Genomic DNA, 17,051 nt, shown 5'->3' with positions numbered 1-17,051 from the left:
CAACCCCGGTCACTGTCTACACATGTATTGCAGTGTACCAAAAAACTGCTGTAGGGTAGTAGTAGTAGTTGTGTCAGGCAGTACTATCCTACAGCTGAGTTAATTAGTTTACTGTGGCTTAATAGCATGACACATGTAGACAGTGACATTTTACTCCTGAGCTAATTAGTCATCTATGCACTAAAGAGCATGTGTAAATGTGCCCACTTAGTACAGAAAATACTGGTGGCCTAGAGAAGCCAGGATTCCTAATAGCAAGTTGGAAATGTTAAGAGAGTAGCACATGGAAGCAACATATATCAAGATCTCTGTCTTTCCTTATGAAGCTATGAGACCCCAATGTACAATAGGCCACTGACATATTTGCTCTTTGGAATGTTTACACAGCTTCAGATCAGAACTGAAGCAAACCAGCTTTACACATTCTCTTGTTCTCAGTCCCAAATGAGAGTTATGGTATTTTAAACCATATGTTATTGAGTAGAGAAACAATTAGAAACTATCTTTTGACATGTTGGTCATTCTGGTCCAAGGCAAGGAGGATGGCTTTAAAGATACGTGTGTGTATCTTTAAGTGTGTGTGTGTGTGTGTGTGTGTGTGTGTGTGTACATCCATACACGCACACATACATACATGTAGACAAAAAACACATAAAACAGAAAGCTAGAAGCCTTTTTCCTCCACTATATATATATAGATATATATATCTTCACATATCTATATATATCTATATCTATATATATATAGATATATATATCTTTAAAGCCTGTAAAGCCATATGTGTGTGTGTGTGTGTGTGTGTGTGTGTGTGTGTGTGTGTGTGTATAGTATATTTAATCTGCCCTTAAAACTCTCCACAAGCCTAAAAGGATGTTTGGAGTTAGGTTTTAAAAACAGTGGGATTTAATGCAACAGGTTTGGCAAATGAATTGCTACAGTTCATACAGCTGATGAATTGATGTAGACCCCGCTGACTAACATGTACCATGTGTTTGCTTTGGCAGCAAATGTGGAAAAATCATTTGGAGAAAAATTGTATTATTCAACAGATTTCTTTCTTGTTTTGTTTTCTGTTTTTTTTTCTTTAATCAAAATCACAAAGGTAGGGTTCACAGGGGCCCTTCCCCTGATCAGTACCATATCCATCCTGTTACGAGAAACTAAAGATATGAGCACATGTTTTTCTATGCTTTAAACTATCTGATAATAGTCTTTTCAAACACTAAAATCAAACGCACACATGCACGTTTATATAGAACACATGAAACTAGAAGGTTTCAGATCCAGCAGATTCTCAGCTGTTTCTGTATTTGAAAGTTCATGCTGCCTGTTTTCTAGTAGTAGTGACCTTTCAAGCAATCTAATTATGAAAGTCCCTAACTCAATCAAAGGCCTTCATTTTAAAGCTAGTTTACTAAACTGACTAAGATGTAGTGACTTTCACTGAAATATTAATGAACTCTACAACCCAATACTGTGGGGAGTAAAGATAATGCCAATTTTTTATTATTTTTCTTTTATGTCCCAGATTTATAGATTTTTGCTCCACTCAGCCATGAAAGCTTGGCTTCTCCGTTTCTGTGTAGATGGGAAGAAAAAAGCTGAGCCTTGGCTAACTGACATTTGTAAGTTTGCCTTTGTCATTTAAAGTCTTGGAAACTCTTTTGCACCCCAGAAATTGAGACGTACTGACTTTTAAATGGCTTTTCTGATCAACATTGTAGGTGTGGAAAGTTGTGGAAAAGAATCAAAACTTAACTTCTGCTTTACAGGGCTGAAAAGTTGGTTAATACCAGAGTCAGAGCCATTGCTGAAATCCAAGAAAAAATATTCTTTTGCTCTGTATCCTATTTATTCTTTTCTTTCTAGATTTAAGGTGTTTCTGTTCGCCCCCTTTTGTCTATGCTTTCCTTCAGTATTAAACCAAGAGCCTTGGTAATTTATGCTCTATTTATATATACAGATCTGATATGGGAGCAAAGTTTACATTGCTTCAATCTTTTCCTTACTGGACTATTTTGAGACACCACAAATGTGTACAAAATCATTCTTTTGTCCATGGATGTTTAAATAAAAAATGAACTTTGTTCTAAATAAATTCCAATTCAACTATAAGATAAGGGATATATGCACAAATTACAGAATGACACTTGGACAATTTCTATCACCTAGATTATATAACAAGTCAGATTTCATTATTATAATTCCTTCTGGTCTTAAAATGAACTATGGTATCCTTTGAGAGCCAAGGTGCCTTTTCCTAACCTAAGGGGTTCATTTCTGGATTGCATTCCCTCATTTTGGTCTTTATTTCCATTCAACTGTAGGATCAGCTGATCAGATCTTTTTCTTTTGTTTTTACCCCCAGTTTGCTCATGTCTATGATGTTATGTCTAAATCCACTTACTTTCTTTAAGGAATAAAAAAGAAAAATTGTTCTTAACTATTAAAATGAAGTCACACTAATGTTTTGGGAGAACTTCTCCTAAAATTATCTCCAAGATGTCCCATTGCTATACATTATTAAGGCACCACTGATTGTGACATATATATAGGGAAAGGATCTGTCTCTCATTTTTACTGTTGTGACTTATTGAAAATTTATATTGAGCATAGTAGACTTATACATGAGTCCAGCAAAATATTTACTTTGCTGGTTACATCTTTGTTTCATTCATTACCTGGTCTACATCATACAGGGTATAAATCTGAGGGTGGTGTGGTCATCAGGGCTGTGCAAAACAGCATCATTTCATTTCGATTTCCATTTCACCATTTCAATGGGACAGTGTTTTGTTTTGAGTTTTATTACATTCGAAGCACTGTTCCATTTCATTTTTGTCAAAACTGTTTCTCTATTTGGACGCTGTTCTGAAGTTTCGCCCATAGGCTATAATGGGGAAGGACAAAAGTGCCTATAACTTTGTAATTTTTGGCAGATTTGTATGAGAACATCAGAGATGCTAGCCACTTCTGAGGCCATGAAGCCTGCCAGGTTTCAAGGAGATAGGTGCAGAGGTTTCTGGGCAACTGCACCTCAAATTCTTGAAAGCAAAACTCATGTCAGTTGTAAGTGTGAATGCACAGGGGGCTGAAAACTGCAGATGTGGTAACACCTGCTGAGGCCACAAAGCCTGCAAAGTTTCAAGGAGATAGGTGTAGGGGATTCTGGGAAACTGCATCTCAGGCTGCTGACAAGCAAAACTCATGACGTGTGACTGTGTGTATGTTAAGGCATACCTTCACTGGTGCTGGGCCCCAATGAGGCCTTCTCCTCCCCTACAGCCTCCCATGTCCACCACTTTACATGACAACTTATTAAGCAGCACAGTAGCATCAGCAGCATCTCAGGCGACCAAACTGTGACAGAGCCTTTCTTTCCTCTCCTGCAGGAGCTTCTTCTCCAGCAGCTGCCAGATAACTCTCCCTGCCAGCCCCAGACCTGGGGTTTAGATGTGCCCAGGACCCTGCGTCCTTCTGGTCAGGTGCTAGGGGTGTTGGTCTAAGGACATGGCACTGGTAGAAAAGGTTCTTTGGGTCAATCTAGTATCTTTTAGCAGATCAGCTGAATAGTTTCAGAAATATATCTTAGCAAGGTTTTAGGTTGAAAAACCCTTTGTCAGGCTGAGGAAGCACTTGCAGTTGGTGCGTATGCTGTTCCTGGATGGAAGAAATAGTAAAGAAGCCAGAGGCTGGCATGCAATGCAAGCAAGAAAGCCAGTGAAAATGGAAATGGAAGTGTTAGGGGGTGAGGGACAGGCTGGGGTGGGAGGGTGGGAACGGGGATGTAGCAGCACAGGTAAAATGGAGAGGTACCTGGGAAGTTAGATGTCTGGCAGGTTATTGTGTGTCGGAATTCCTCATACAATGAGGGCACCATCGTCCTGCTGAAGGTGGTGCATGTGGGCACTTGGTATGATGCAGCAACAAGTGCCATGAGCTTCCTGAACCCTGGCTGCTCAACTAAGGAGAAGCATTGGCCGATGACAGCAAGCATCTCCCCAGTGCTCTGGATGATCTTTCTCCCCCTTGCAACACCTGCCTTTCTGTCCACCTTTCTCCCACTGTTCCAGGGTGGTCTGCCTCTGCTTTGTGGGGATGGGGACCTTGGAGTGAGAGGGGAACTTCGTTTTGGCCATGCTCCCACTGGTGCCAGGCTGAGGAGGAGCAAAGGCAATAGGGTGGTACCTGTGGAGGTGTATCAGTGTCCCCATGGTGCTCATGTGTTTTGTTCCCTTGCCTCAGCTGGTTTTAGCTCAGCAGTGCAGGTAGATAGCATAGCTGGGATCATCTGCCAGCTCAAAATGATCCCAGACCACAGTACCTGCTTGCTTCTGGGGTGCGGGTGCATGTGTGGATGCTGCCTTTACCCCTCCTCAGCAGGCAGTGGCATAGCAACAGGAGGAGTGGACTCAGCTGAGCCACTTGCCTCCACAACCTCTACCTCAGTCTCCTCCAAAATGCCTTCTGGGGAAGGAGACCTGGTTCTAGGGGAAGCTTGAGGGGTGTAGAGCACAAACTCAAATGATTTCTCCTCCTTCCCCAGAATTTCCCTTGCTAGGGCACTCAGCTCCAGCTCCAGCTCCAACTCTTCCTGTGGAACTGGAAGTTTCAGCATGGGAAGAGACATGGGGGTGGGGAGACTGTCATGCTGGTGCTGGTGCTGATGCTTGTTGTCATGGTGATGGTGGTGGAGATTATGGCTGGTGCTCTTGGAGGAGATGCAGACTCAGGCACAGGCAGCTGTACTGGCATTGCTCCCCTCTCCTTGCAGCCTGTACTAGTGGAAGCCTCATGCTTGCTTGTTGTAGGAAAGAGGCTGTGTCTCAGTTTGGGGCGGGGGAGGGAACTTACACTTCTCCCTCCACCCCATCTTCTGCCCTTTCATAAAGGTTTGCCAGCTGCCTTTCCAGCACACTTCATGGTGTGTTTTATAGTGTCTTATCTTTATAAAAATATAGAAATGTATATAGAAATGTATAGCCGTCTTCCTATATGAATTCTATATTATAATATGCAATATAATAAAATAAAAATATATAAATTTATATGCTTGTCTTCCTATATAAATGTTATATTATAATATGCAATATAATTATGAAATTGAAAAGATTCAATAAATGAATATAATAATAAAATAAAAGGTCTAGAAAGAAAGCAAAAGGTATTGCAAAATCCCACTTGCTAGGCTAGCAAGTAGGGAATCAATGGTAGTAGTCTTTGTTGTCTAAAGCTGCTGAGCTTCTGGAAGATAGCTCAGTTACTGATCCCAAGGCAGAACAAACAATGCTGCTTTTTATACTGTTTTTCCATCCCTCCCTTAGAGCACTGGGATTGGAAGGGACCTCAGGGAAGGATGACAGTTACTGGCTGGCTACACAGTCAATATGAGAGCACTCCTTCCCCCTCTTCCCTGCTCTTCCTTCTCCCTCTCCTTACTTTCTGTTTCCCTGCAGGCAAGCCCAACTTCACCTTCGAAACTCGAAATGTTTTGAAGGTTTCAAGGCATTTTGACTGCCGTCATTTCATTTTGAGGCTGTTTTGAAGCCCCTCATTTCATTTCAATTTCTCTGTTTTGAGCTCGAAAGGAATCAAAATAGCATCAAAACGGAACAGCTGGTGAGATTTCATACAGCCCTAGTGGTCATCTGTCTACAAAAGCATCTGCTGGAATGACCAAATTATTTCACATAAACCTCAGATGACCAATTTTAGCCTACTTATCTGCAGTGGATTTGAAGTAGATACCTGGCAAAATCTGGTTTGAGAGTATTTCTAATCAGTAGGGATAGCAAAGTTTTCTCTGGAGGTTACAATGACTCCTTGAGACCCATGATTATGTCAGCAGATGTCTGAGACATTTGTTTCATAAGCCTGGTTTAAGTCAAATCTTTAACATCATTGTAACAGTTTTATTTAATGTAATTTCCTGTTGTTTAATTTAATTCTCCTCTTTTAATGTAATTTCCTATTTCTAATAGTACATGAAAAGTAAAAATGGAAAAAAATACCAGCAACAGGGACAAAAAGGATTAATGTCCATCCTCCATCTGGGTCCTTTAGATTAAATAACCGGTGAATGACAATATTACTGGTACACTGTGGCCTGAGGAACATAATTTTTGCCTGACTGTATTTGGCTGTCTAATGATCCAAATGGTTGTGCATAGTTCACTACTGCTCTACATCATGTGTAGTCAGAACAAAATGAATGTAAAATGCTCCAGTTCTCCTCAAAAAATATATTTGATACCTTCTCAGCACTGTGTAAATCAGTGCATAGTATGTAGGACAATTGCGAACCAAACCTTTGATAAGAGGCTTTAAAGTCCTCTGGTGGACTTTAAACTAAGTTTGTCGGGGGATTGGGATCCACAGGAGCAAGAGAAAACTCAACCAGGTGTAGGACCTGCCCAGTTAAGAGCTCAGATATATACCAAGGGACCAGTTGTCTCTCAGAAAGGGGGGGTGCCCAGGGCTCTCTCGGGCGGATTAAGGTGTCTCTTCACTGATGCAAGAAGCATGGGGAACAAGGAGAAGGAGCTTGCTCTCCTGCTTGCAAGTAGTAAAATTGACCTGGTTGGCCTAGTGGAGACATGGTGGGATGAAACTTTTGACTGGGCATTAGACATAGAGGGCTATAGGTTGTTTAGAAGAGATAGGAAGGGGAAAAAAGGTGGTGGGGGAGTTGTGCTCTATGTTAGGGAACAGTATAACAATTCTACCTTCCAAATGGGACCAGAGGAAGGCTTAACTGAGACTCTCAGTGGGTCAAACTTCAAGGAGGGTGGGGGGAGAGGGATATGGTGGTAGGGGTTTATTACAGGCCACCACATCAGGAGGAAGAGCTGGATCTGAAATTTTCCAGGTAGCTTGGGGAGGCTGTGCATGCAAAGGATGTTGTGGTCATGGGTGATATGAATTACCCTGACATCAACCGGGAGGAGCAGTCGGCCAGGTCTAGCCACTCAGGAAGGTTCCTGACGTACGTACAGGACCTACACCTTGTGCAGGAGGTAAATGTCCCCACTAGAGAAAATGCCATACTGGATCTGGTATTAGCCTCTGGGGATGACCTGGTGGGGGAGGTGCTAGTACAACGGAGGCTAGGGGACAGTGATCATGAAACGATCCAGTTTGCTATTCAGAGAAAGGTGGGGAGGGTAACTAGCACAGCGCAAATGCTTGACTTTAGGAAAGCCAACTTCGATGTGCTCAGGGCAGTAGTCAGGGAGGCACTCGGAGCCCAGGGGGTAGCTAGTAGGGGGGGTCCAGGAAAGGTGATCCTTCCTTAAGGAGGCTATCCTTGGGGCGCAGCAGGATGCAATTCCTCTGTGCAGGAAGGCCGGAAAAGGGCCCAAGAAACCTTCATGGCTGAGCGCAGATATCCAGGCTGGCCTGAGGGCAAAGAAAAAAGCATACCGATGGTGGAAGCAGGGGGCAGGGACAAAGGACGAGTACACCTCCCTGACCCTAGCTTGTAGGGATTTGGTAAGGAAGGCTAAAGCAGCACTGGATCTTAGATTAGCTTCTGGGATTAAGGATAACAAAAAGTCCTTTTTCAAGTATATAGGTAGCAAGAAGAAGTCTCGGGGTAACATTGGACGAGGCAGGGCAGGGCAGTTGGTGATGGACCCATGAGAGAAGGCAGAACTCTTCAACAAGTTCTTTGCCTCCGTGTTTCTGTCTGCTGTCAATGGGGTGCTCTTGGGTGATAGTGTAGAGAGGCCCAGGAAGGATGCGAGTCCCCTGACTATTAGTTCAGACTTTGTTAAGGATTACCAGGAGGGCTTAGATGTGTCCAAGTCGGAGGGCCCGGAAGACTTTCATCCGCAGGTGCTCAGGGAATTGGCTGGTGTCATTGCGAAGCCATTGACACGGCTGTTTGAGGACTCCTGGTGCTCGGGCCAAGTCTCTGAGGACTGGAAAAGGGCCAATATGGTCCCTATTTTCAAGAAGGGGAGGAAGGAAGAGCCTGGCAACTACAAGCCAGTCAGCCTTACTTCTATCCTGGGGAAGGTCTTTGAAAAAATTATCAAGGGCCACATTTGTGAGAGCACTGCATGGGAAGTGATGTTGAGGGGTAGCCAACACGGGTTTGTGCAAGGCCGATCCTACCTGACCAACCTGGTCTCTTTCTATGACCAGGTAACAAAAAGCTTAAATGTGAAGGAGGAAGTTGATGCCATCTTCTTGGACTTCCAAAAGGCCTTTGACACAGTGTCCCACCCAATTCTGGTGGGCAAGCTGAGGGACTGCGGCATTGATGAATGCATGGTCACATGGGTGGCAAACTGGCTCCAGGGGTGCACCCAGAGGGTGGTAGTGGATGGGTCAAAGTTGACCTGGGAGGGTATGGGCAGTGGACTCCCTCAGGGCTTGGTCCTTGGGCTGGTGTTCAATATCTTCAATATCTGTTGTTCAACATCTTCGTTAGGGACCTGGACGAGGGTGTGGAGAGCACCCTGTTCAAGTTCACTAATGACACCCAGCTGTGGGGTAAAGTGAATACACTGGCAGGCAGGGACCACATCCAGGCAGACCTGTATAGGTTAGAGAAGTGGGGGGATCTGAACAGGATGCGGTTCAACAAAGAAAAGTGAAGTGTGCTGCACTTGGGGAGAGGGAACCAGCATTATGGTTATAGGTTAGGGGCTGACCCTCTCGGCAGCACAGAGGCAGAGAGGGATCTTGGAGTCAGGATTGACTCCAGGATGAATATGAGTTGCCAATGCGATGAAGCAATAGGCAGAGCCAACTGCACCCTGTCATGCATCAATAGGGGCATTACTAACAGGTCCAGAGAGGTCTTGCTCCCCCTCTACGCAGCACTGGTCAGGCCACAGCTGGAGTACTATGTTCAGTTCTGGGCACCGCAGTTCAAGAAGGACGTGGAGAACCTAGAGAGGGTCCGGAGGAGGGCCACTCGTATGGTTGAGGGCCTCTGTGGCCAGCCCTAGGAGGACAGGCTGAGGGACCTGAATATCTTCAGTCTTCACAAGAGGAGACTGAGGGGGGACATTGTGGCTGCCTACAACTGTATCAGGGCCCACCAGCAGGGACTCGGGGAAAGTCTGTTCACCAGGGCCCCCCTTGGAGTCACCAGGAACAATGGCCACAAGCTGAGGGAGGATAGGTTTAGGTTAGATATTAGGAAGAACTACTTCACTGTAAGGGTGGCCAGAGCCTGGAATGGGCTTCCCAGGGAGGTGGTGCTCTCACCTTCCCTGGAGATCTTCAAGAGGAGACTGGATAGGCACCTGGCTGGGGTCTTATGACCCTTCCCACCCCCAGTGCTCCTTCCTGCCCACGGCAGGGGGTTGGACTAGATGATCTGTCTACGTCCCTTCCAAATCATTGATTCTATGATTCTAAGAGAAGGGCTAAAGGGTCTGGGGGCATAAGTGGTGTTCTCTTCAATCCTCCCAGTCTTGGGGTATGGGCTGAGGAGGGAAAGGAGGATCCAGGTAGTCAACCAAAGACTGTAGTGCTGGTGTCATCGGAAGGCTTTGGCTTCCATGATCACAGCCCACTCTTTGGCAAGAGAGGCAGCAAGCTGCTGGGAAGAGATGGTCTCCACCTCTCTCCCCTGGGGTGGAGGCTCTTTCAGCCAGACTGGTTGAACTGCTCCACCAGACTTTAAACTAAGCCCACCAGGGGTGGGACTACTGCCACTGCTGGCCCACTGAGCAATCCTTGCAAAGCCATCAGGCCAAGGCACTTAAGGGAGCCCACCCCTGCCCCAGCTCTGGTACCATATGTGGGCAAGGCATGAGATCCCAAGCGGACACTTGCATGTCTATACAGAAATGCGAGGAGCTTCGGGAATAAGCAGGAGGAACTTGTCCTCCTGCTTAATGCAAATAATTATGACATCATAGGGATAACAGAGACCTGGTGGGACTCCACCCATGACTGGACCAATTGTATAGATGGCTATACCCTGTACAGGAGGGATCTAGTAAAGTGACCAAAATGCTGGCTTGCATCCATAGATGCTTCTCAAGCAAATCCCAGGATGTCCTTCTCCCCCTGTACTCGGCCTTGGTGAGGCTGCAGCTGGAGTATTGTGTCCAGTTTTGGGCTCCACAATTCAAAAAGGATGTGGAGAAGCTTGAGAGAGTCCAGAGAAGAGCCATGCACATGATCAGAGGTCAGGAAAGCAGACCTTACGACATCAGGCTGAGAGCCATGGGGTTCTTTAGCCTGGAAAAGTGCAGGCTCAGGGGTGATCTGATGGCCACCTATAAGTTTATCGGGGTGACCACCAGGATCTGGGGGAATGTTTGTTCACCAGAGCACCCCAAGGGATGACGAGGTTGAACAGTCATAAACTACTGCAAGACCATTTCAGGCTGGACATAAGGAAGAATTTCTTTACTGTCTGAGTCCCCAAGGTCTGGAATAGCCCACCATGGTAGGTGGTTCAAGCACCTACATTGAACACCTTCAAGAGCAAATTGGATGCTTATTTTGCTGGGATCCTATGAACCCAGCTGACTTCGTGCCCTTTGGGCGGGGGGCTGGACTTGATCTTCCGAGGTCCCTTCCAGCTTTAATGTCTCTGAAATCTATTAAATATATGGCCACTTCTATATTCCCTTGGACCCAGATGGAGTTTCTGCAGAATCTCAGTGTGGCACTGGGTCATGCACTCTGGACACTTCTAACTCTACTGTACCTAACTGCCAAATTCAGCAAGGGTGACGCAGGAGCAAGTGGGTAGGGTTTGTTTCTTGGTGGCAGTTCTGGGTCGGCAAGAAGGTACTGTAGATATGGCCTGTATATGGGGGGAGGGAGCATTTGAGGGGGCAATGTATACAGTGGAAGATGGCCAGCTAGTCCTAAATGTGTGGCCATGTGAAGGATGTGTGCTTCAATCTCTGGCTGCAAGGTTCAATTTAATTGATAAATGGTTTCAGGTCCAACCCCTTGTGGGCTGTGCTCTTATGGACTTTAAACTTTTTCTTTTACCATTTTTCTAATAAATGTCTAAACACTCAGAAAAGGCTGTCTGTCTGTTTATCTGTCATCACTAATGTGGTGGAGGGAGCGTGGGGGAAGAAGATTTAAAAGCAGACTGGAATATGATTAATTAAGATCTGTGAAACCCTTGTATTATAATGATCTTACTTGTGAAAGTGTGTGTTAAAGTAGTGGTGAGTAGTAGGAGTTGTAGACAGGAAATAGACACAGGGATAGAAAGAATATTTTAACAATAGAAAAAATTAGGCTTGAAAAGGCTATCTTGAAGATTAATGATGCTTTACTATGAATTTGGTGGGCTAGATCATCAGCTGTAACTTTCAGAGTCAATGCTTGCCAGTTTACTAGTGAGGATATGGCCAACTTACTAGCACCTGGAAGAAGACTTTTCACCTTAATATTCTCTGGTGGTATTTGTTTTTTGTACTCCCCAATATGTACATTGTTGTGTTTGTCAAACTACACTTACAGATCTTCAGAAATACGTATTTTCAGTCTTAGTCCTATACAATGTAGCTTACATTTTTAGGGATATGCAAGATCATACTTCTGTAGCACAATCATTAACTTATCTTGTTATTTCTTAGAATGTCCTTTCTGAAATCTGTGCTTAAAATGTTCTCCACTTGGCTTTAGAACAATTCAGTCCATAATATGTTAGTCTTCTGTCAGACAACATGTTTCTGAGAGAAGCTATGAGAGGGGAGGCAAGCATAAAGGCAGAGAGAATCATAATTTCTACAATATACTAACACTAAAAGTCTAAAAGCATAGAACAAACAGAGAAACCACATCACCACACATTTGTTTGTGCTATTGGAAAATCTGATTACAGTAAAACAGAAAGATAAACTTAAAACTAACAAACATTCCATTTGGGAAAGTTTCCGTCTTAGAAATGGCTGACTTGTTTTAACGGGGACTGAGAAATAAACTTCCTGGTCACTTATGATTTTTTAAGCCTTTTATTTTCTTGCTCCATCAAATTCCCTTCTCTTTCTCAGACTGGTGTGCATGAAGGTATGTCTGGCTCTTTAAACAAAATAGTAAATCCAACTTCTCTTTGGTGGGTAGGTAGCACTTACATGGTAACTGTAGCCATATAACTGCCACTTTATACCACTGATACTTGAAGAGAACTTAGATCTTCCACTTTCTCAATAGTTGCCCTAATAGCCATTGGGCTAAAAGGTAGGAGGCTCACGTTCTCCTCCATTTGATGTTAGTTTAGCACTTTTCAGGAAGGAGAAGAAGCTTAAATCTATGCAAGCGGCACAAAAATGTCACTTATGAAGCTAAGTTATTTGCATGAATGCTACTTACCTATTTACAGGTGGAGTTGGATTTGATCCTGTGCACCTGTCCAGTTTTTATAGGAATATTGTCCTTTGTGACTTTTGTCCTTTCCTCAGTGCTGAACAGTTGAATTGAGTGAAGAAAATGTAAGACCTCCTTATTTTCTCACCTCAGTTAAAGTTATTTTGTGGAAATGTTCCAATACCCCTTCACACCATTTGAGCAAAGTAGGTTATGGAGAATCTGTTTCTACATTGAGTTTTTAGGTTGAGGGGACGTTATTTTTAAAATATCACCCTTCCACTACCTGGTCTGAATCTGTTCCAATTAGAGACGAGTCTTAAACTAAAGGAAAAATGGCAAGGGTAAGTGTCAGTGCAAGTGTGTTCAGACAACTGTCCTAGTGCCTGATGGGAAGGATGAGAAGTTGGAGTAAAGTCTGTGATGACTCAATTAAAAAGACATGATAACTTTATTACCACATTCTCCAACTAGTGGTGACAAAAAAAAAAAAAAAAAATTGATAGCATCTGGAAAAAAGAATCTCTTGCCATTAAACATTCACCATTTTAAAATATTTTCTAGGAATTCAATGTAGTTGGCTGCACAATTAAAGATTTATAAGTATGAGATGAGAGGAAGACATAAGAAACTACAGAGGATGTTTCTTAGTTTGTGCATGCATATGTGTCTGTGTCCATGGCAAATCTATTCATGCCTCTGCAAATAGGAGAAAGTTCCTAAAGGTGGAAAAAAGAGAAGACTAGAGCTGACAAGCTCATCCAAGATAATTAGGACTAAGTTATTGCTTTTGTAACCCAGGCAGTACTCCAAGAGGTACCACTTCTCCAACTGAAGGGATCAAAGCAGGTGCACAAGTGCTGTGGGTGGTGTAGGGACTCTCCTCCCCCTATAGAGCAGAGCTAGACCACCAATGGAGACTTAACCATATACCTTTTAATAGTGGGAACATAACAGGCATAAATCAGAGGGTATAGTGAACACTACAATGCCCCAAGGGGGCAGGATTCAACAAAGGTTAGACACCTATAATCATTGACAAAAGACAGGGTTAACAAAATATAAAACACGAACAGCAGAACAAGCAATACAGGTTGATGAAATATAAAAAGGCACAAAATACAAAATGTCAAAGAAATACAGGGCCTAGGTACCTGGAGGGGAACACAATGGCTCCAAACCTATGAATCTGAATTGAATCACTGGAAGCTTTAGGCTTTCCAAATCGATTCAGAGCTTCTGAATCAATTTGGAAAAGATTCAGAAAAGATTTGGAGATTTGGCCATAGAGTATAATGGGGAATCAATGAAATAACTATTACTTTGTTGTATTTTCGCTGATTTCAATGAAACTTGGAGGGATGGTAGCCTCTTCTGAGAGCATGACACATGCCAAGTTTCAAGGAGATAGGCACAGGGGTATGGGAGAAACTGCACCCTAAATTCTTGGAAGCAAAATTCATGTATGTGTTAAGCCTCAGTGGGGTCAAAACTGCAGGGATGGCAGCTCTTGCTGAGGCCACAAAGCCTGACAAGTTTCAAGGAGATAGGTGAAGGGGCTTGGGGGAAACTGTACCTCAAGCTGTGGACAAGCAGAACTCGTGACATGGGTGACACTGCGTGTGTTAAGGCGCAGCACAGTGACAGCTGCAGGCTTTCTAGACCCTGCTGAGGCCACAAAGTCTGCCAGCTGTCAAGGAGATAGGTGCAGGGGCTTCTGGGTTCTGCGGCCCTGCACCTCTAGCTGCTGACAGGCAAAAATTGTGACATGGATGCTTGTGCAAATGTGTCTGTCTTGGGGCACATGGGGGGGAAACTACTGCAGGTTTCATCCCCTCAGCTCAGCACTATGAAAAGGAATGGAGGGCTGCTCTAGCACCTCCCCAGCTTCTAGTCTGAGCCACTGCAGGCATGTGCCTCCATTTTTGGGATGTCTATCTGGTTACAAAGCTTATTTATTCTAGCCAGGTTAGACTAACCTGCAAAGATTGAATCAATTCAGGATCAGGCTTTTTGAATGTCTGTCCCTAGCCTAAATGTCTCATGTAGATGAGCCCCCTGTGTAGGAAAGCTGGCATAGAATACTTGCAATATGTTGGTCCACCTTCCTGGGCCTCATTAGAGGTGAGTGGCCATGCCCAAGTTTTTTCCTGAAGGGCTCATAGACTGATATTTAATGGTTTCTGCACAGCTAGGTAAGGTACAGTTTTGCTTCACAATGCTCAGCGGCTGCTGGTCCTTCTTAGATCCATGGCTGACAGAACCATTTGGAAGTAGACATCATACTCTGTTTCCATAAACACTTTACAAATAATGGGCCAGATCCTCAGCACATTTAATTTTCCAAAGCTCCACTGATTGAATTGAGCTGCCACCAATTTGCAACACCTGAGAATCTGTCTCAGGATTCCTAAATCAAATACAATTATTTCATAGATTTTATAGATTTCATAGACATTAGGGCTGGAAGGGACCTCGGAAGATCATCGAGTCCAGCCCCCCACCCAAAGGGCAGGAAGTCAGCTGGGATTATAGGATCCTAGCAAGATAAGCATCCAATTTGCTCTTGAAGGTGTTCAATGTAGGTGCTTGTACCACCTCTGATGGCAGGCTGTTCCAGACGTTTGTCTGGGGGCTCGGACAGTAAAGAAATTCTTCCATATGTCCAGCCTGAAATGGTCTTGTAGTAGTTTATGACTGTTCAACCTTGTCATCCCTTGGGGTGCTCTGGTGAACAAACATTCCCCCAGATCCTGGTGGTCACCCTGACAAACTTATAGGTGGCCATCAGATCACCCCTGAGCCTGCGCTTTTCCAGGCTAAAGAGTCCCATGGCTCTCAGCCTGATGTCGTAAGGTCTGCTTTCCTGACCTCTGATAATGTGCGTGGCTCTTCTTTGGACTATCTCAAGTTTCTCCACATCCGTTTTGAATTGTAGAGCCCAAAACTGGACGCAGTACTCCAGCTGCGGCCTCACCAAGGCTGAGTACAAGGGGAGAATGACATCCCGGGATTTGCTTGAGAAGCATCTATGGATGCAAGCCAGTGTTTTGGTTGCTTTAGTAGCCGCAGCATTGCATTGAAGGCTCATGTTCATCTTGTGGTCAGTGATGACCCCCAAGTCCCTTTCTTCTGTAGCGCTAGCCAGCCTATAAGGATTCTGCAGGTTTTTCTTCCCAAGGTGGAGAACCTTGCATTTTTTGGTGTTAAATACCATCAGGTTCTCGTCTGCCCATTTGCTGAGCCTGTCCAGGTCAGCCTGGATCACCCACCTGCCTTCTGGTGTGGATGCTTTGCCAAAAGTTTGGTGTCATCGGCAAACTTGGCCAGTCCGTTCCTGACTCCAATGTCCACATCATTAATGAAGATGTTGAACAATATGGGTCCAAGGACAGAGTCTTGGGGGACCTCACTGGTCACAGGACACCATGATGAGTGACTGCCATCAATTACAACCCTCTGGGTCCGACCACGGAGCCAATTTCCCAGCTGGCGAATCATGGTGGACCCAAGGCCACAATTAGCCAGTTTGGCCAAGAGGTGATCATGGGATACCAGATCTAAGGCTTTTTTGAAGTCAAGTTATATGACATCAATCTCTTCTCCCTTGTCCAGGTGATAGGTCACCCGGTCGTAGAAGGAAATGAGATTGGTCAAGCAAGACCTATCCATAACAAACCCGTGCTGGCTATCCCTTAGGATGTTGGCGTTGGCCAGTCCATTAAGGGTGGCTTGTTTAATAAACATTTCTAAGATCTTCCCCAGGATAGAAGTCAGGCTGATGGGCCTATAGTTAGCCGGATCCACTTTCTTACATTCAGAATATTCGCAGATTTGGCATTTTTATAGTAGTTTGTCTTCCTTTGCTGGTTAAACTGCATTTACTGTTCCAATTGCATACTTTGATCTGAATTATGAGCTGTAGGTAAGTTGAGACAAGGAAACTCTTGTAGGAGTTGAGTGAGAGGAGCACATAAATGTGTTTAATGGTTGCACTGCACTGAAAAAGTATTAGAGGTCACTAACTGCTGCCTGTTTTTGTTTTCCTGATTCAGCCTGGTTACCACATGATCCACAAAACAAGACTGGGTAGGAGCTAAAAATAAATAAATAAAAGAACTTTTTTATAAAGGCTCAAGGAATTGTAGTGAAGTAATATAGTTGCCAAGAAAGCTTTACTGAAGTCATTAAACAAAAAAAAAACCCTTTTGTAATGTTAGTCTTGGCCCCATTAGCTTTGCGGACTTGGATATAATTCTAAAAATTCAGGATAATTTTTATTATAATTTTTGTTCTACACTCACCACTTGGCATTAGGACTGAAGACCTATATGCTTGTTCAATAATAAATACCTCCAAGTTGGATCTGAACGAGAGCTGCAAAAATTGTGTCTGGTCTACCATAACTGCATCCTATGGTAAACTTAGAAAATGTAGCTTTTTCTCAGCTAACTAGGTTGTGGTATCTAGCAAATACGACTCTTTCTTGATAACATCTTAGCACAAGAGGGGCCATATCATTGCGGGTAGGGTTTATTAACCATTCCTGGTGAATTATTTGATGATATTATCTAAAATAGCAGCATTACGATTCAAATGAGTGGCTGCATGCTTTCTGAATCCCTTAGTTTTGAAGGCAATTTCTCTAATGACAATGCTAAAGACTTGAGCATGTCAAGGACTTCCTTCCTGTGAGAACTAAAGGTAGAGATCTAAAAAACCATTTTGATTCTTATCTTTGTGCTGT

This window comes from Crocodylus siamensis, chromosome 1 (assembly GCF_052110815.1).
Source record: "Crocodylus siamensis isolate JL-2025a chromosome 1, ASM5211081v1, whole genome shotgun sequence".
Lineage (NCBI taxonomy): Eukaryota > Metazoa > Chordata > Crocodylia > Crocodylidae > Crocodylus > Crocodylus siamensis.
Note: the sequence above shows the minus strand (reverse complement) of the source record.